A 3,927-nucleotide genomic window follows, 5' to 3' on the forward strand; every position below is an offset into this window, starting at 1 on the left:
AAACCCAAGAACCAAACGAAAACAGAAATTTCACTATATTCACCTTCGGTGGTGGCATCAGCTGATAACTTTGCAAACGGTAACAACGGTTTGGTTCGGTTTTGAATTGCAATTTAAAATTTATAATTTCAGTTGCAAATGTCTGTTTCAGAAGTTCAACTTGCAACCCCAATCGCAAGCAATCCGAACAGAAATCTGAAGCGAGCTCCTGGGCAGCGCTGAGCTCAACACTTTGGTGAAGCATATACAAATAGCTCCAAAATGAGGATCCATAAAAATCAAGAGAACCCGATTTAGGGGAAGATCACAACAGCAGCAAAATAATGCGACAAATGATGGTGTGTAAAGCATTTAATTACTCCGCCCGATCGAGGTTGGGTTTTATTTTTCATCTCCTCTCCAAATCTCTATACGATTGCATTTGAGGCTCCATTGGGCAAATTTTAATTTTCTCAATTATTTTGTTTATAATCGTATAACGTTGCCAGCTTGGCAACCACACTAATCCAGATTAACCGAGATTAATTTTCGTAAGTCATAAATTAGCGATAATACGTACTTCTGAAGTTGTTAGATATATATAAAAACGTAACCCTTAACGCTCACGGGTTACCATAACTTCATATATAGATCGTTGGCAACACGGAATTTTACGAGTATTTTAAATTATTAAATTGGTCCCGCTATCTAAATTCATATTGTATGTGCATGTTAGAACATGAAACTATTTATCCTTACCTCCCACCGCAATTACGGAATTTCAGGGCCACGTCAGATTTCTTTAACAAAAGTTATCAACTAGTAAAGTATTATTTGTAATTATTATAGTATAAATTGTAGGAACTTTAATTCATGATTAATTCATAGAGATTAAAAAACAAGAGCGGAAGCAATACCTGAATCCATGATTGATTTGAGCACTTATCTGAATTAGGGTTGATCTTCTAATCTGAAAGGTTTCTCTTTAACAATTCTCTTAAGATGAGGATTAGAGAATAAAGAACGTCTCCTTTAGATTAGGGACCATAACCCCTTTATATAGATTTGTAATTTTTTAATTTAGCCCCTCATAAAATTAGAATTGCATGCTGGTATCTGAACAATTATAATACAACAAATTGCACTTTTCCCGACGCTTATTCCCGACGCATGGTTAAATACGCCGGCAAAAATTATGTTTTTCCGGACGATTTTAGTTAGCGTCGACAAAACATATATTTTTCCCGACGTTTATAATTAGCATCGCTAAAAATGTATATTATTAGCGATGTTTTAACTTAGCGTCGGTAAAAGTGTATGGATATCCCGACGTTTTTCATTTTCGTCGGCAAAAAGATATATTTTTAGCGACGTTTTAGGATTGACGTCGCTAATAGTATGTATTTATCGCGACGTGTTATGTTAGCGTCGCTAAAAGTCACTTTTTCCCCACGTGCCTGCTTTGCGTCGCTAAAAGGTCTATTTTTAACGACGTGTTTTTATTCATCTGCGTCGCCAAAAATTCGTTCGTTCCCCCTTAAAATTTTATTCGTTCGATCGTTCCCCCGAAAATTTCACTGGTTCCATCATTCCCCCAAAAAATTCTCTCATTCCCCCCCTCTAATCTCCCCTCTCTCTCTCTTTCTCTTTCCTCTTATCACAGCCGCCCCATCCCGCCGACCCCGTTCCCCCACCCCCTCGACCTCCTCTCTCCCCTCGTTCCTTGATTGGGGATTTGAGTGGTTGTTTGATGGGCTTTTGGTGCTCAAATCAAGAGGCACACTCACGAATACCCTTTCAAATGATGAAAGCTCCTTTGGAAGAATACCCTTTCAGTTTCAGCTATGGAATGTTGGCAAGTTCGGGTCTTCATCAGCTGACGCTGCAATTGTTGCTCTAATGCCTCCTCCACTCTTGGAGCTTCAGGTGAATTGGTCTTTTTGGTGATCTTTTCCTTTTTAATCATACTTTATAGACTGTTTGGAAACCCTGTAATTGATTTCAGATTCAGGAATTAGGCTAATACCAGTGTTTGGATAAATTTTTTTGAAATAATTGATTTTTTGAAGTTAGGGCTAAGATGAGGGCAAAAGTGTGTTTTTTTATCTGGGTTTTGTTTGTGTGGGGTTCTAGTTTGGGGAGATTTGTTATGGAGAAGAATAGCTTGAAGGTGACTTCGCCTTAAACGTTGAAAGGGGTTTATGAGTGTGCAATTGGGAATTTTGGGATTCCTCAATATGGAGGAACTATGGTTGGGATTGTTGTCTACACTAAATCTAATAGAAAAGCATGCAAGAGTTTTGATGATTTCGATATTTCGTTCAAATCGAAACCGGGAGGGTTTCCTACCTTTGTTCTTGTTGATCGAGGAGGTGAGATTTAAACTTTGAGATTGTTGTAGTTCTACATCTGAAGAAGGTATGTCTGCTGGCTTACTGTAGAAAAATACATCAATTCCTTCATGCACATGAGAAGTAATATTCTTTGATTTAATGCTTATATTTCATGATTTCATATGGTGTTCAGTTCATTAGTTTCATTCCTCTTATATACCCTTAGTATTATCTCATTGGAAAAACTATCATATGGTGTTCAGTTCATTAGTTTCATTCCTCTTATATACCCTTAGTATTATCTCATTGGAAAAACTATCGGCTTCCGTTAGTAATAGATAACAAATTCCTCTTATATACCCTTAGTATTATCTCATTGGAAAAACTATCGGCTTCCGTTAGTAATAGATAACAAATATATCATAATGTATCTTGTGTTGGAAATTTATCAAATAATTAAGATTATAGCATGTAGATAAATCCGAAAATTTAAACAATTAAAACTGGCCTGAACGGGAGCAGTCGTGTATTCACTGCCCTAGAAGATTGAGAACCCGCCTATCGCCCTGGCACAGATGGTTCCCTCCCCCTAGCGGTAAAAACCCCCGGAAACGGCCGGCCTCTACACTCGGGCGAGAATGCAGAGCTTCAGCTCAGATGAAGGAAGTTGCCCATAAAATAAAACTAAGATGTAGATGAAAATAATATGTAGGGGAGAGAAGAAAAACAAGAGAAACTTGTTGTATATTTTCCTTTCTTATCATTTTGAGCTTAACATATGGATATATATATAGGGTTGGAAAAGACGTTACAAAACCCGTAATTAATTCTGTAACGTTCGTCATAAATTTTGTAACGTTCACCATAATTCATAAATCAAATATAGGTTGGGCAACCTTTCGTATCGTGAATTCGGGAGAGGTAGCTTTCGGCTTTGAACCTTTCCTTAGTGAGTTCATCGCCACCTGAGGGACATAATGGACTAGGCCTTGAATTAGGCCCCTTTAATCAGGTATTGATGAAAACACACACAATACGCTTCATCTATTGAGCAAAGCGGGTTGAGCGTTAAAGGCCATGCTCACAATAAACCGACTCATGAGAGTTTCTAGGGGTTAGCCCAGCCCCCCCTAACCGCGGCCATCACGGTTCCTCTCACGTAGGTAAGTCCTCAAAGGGTACTACAGCTGTTTATTTAATACCCCCCACAATACACGCGTTGGACTTATTAAGAGTAAAACTCAGCCTAGCCAGCTGTATCATAAGAGCATCGTCATCATAGAGAAGGGGTAGTAGCAAATGCTACATAATGATATATAAATATATCTAGGTCGATGCTCCACACGAGAGTCACTTGTCCAGCTTGTTTCTACCACATTGAACCGACATTGGGACTACGTCTCCAAATAAGGGTTGGGTTGCCGCTGTCAGTGACCTCATCTATGGGCTTAACCCCATCTCCCTCGATGAATCCAGAACCACACTCCTGGATAATCCCTTAGTCAAAGGGTCATCAAGATTCTTTTCACAGACTTTACAAAGTCTAGAATCATAACTTTGCCTAGCAGGCGTTGTATTTATTTATCAAGTTCTTATTTTGTAATTAGTCCATCAT

Source organism: Asparagus officinalis, chromosome 7, assembly GCF_001876935.1.
Source record: "Asparagus officinalis chromosome 7, Aspof.V1, whole genome shotgun sequence".
In the NCBI taxonomy this organism is placed as follows: Eukaryota; Viridiplantae; Streptophyta; class Magnoliopsida; order Asparagales; family Asparagaceae; genus Asparagus; species Asparagus officinalis.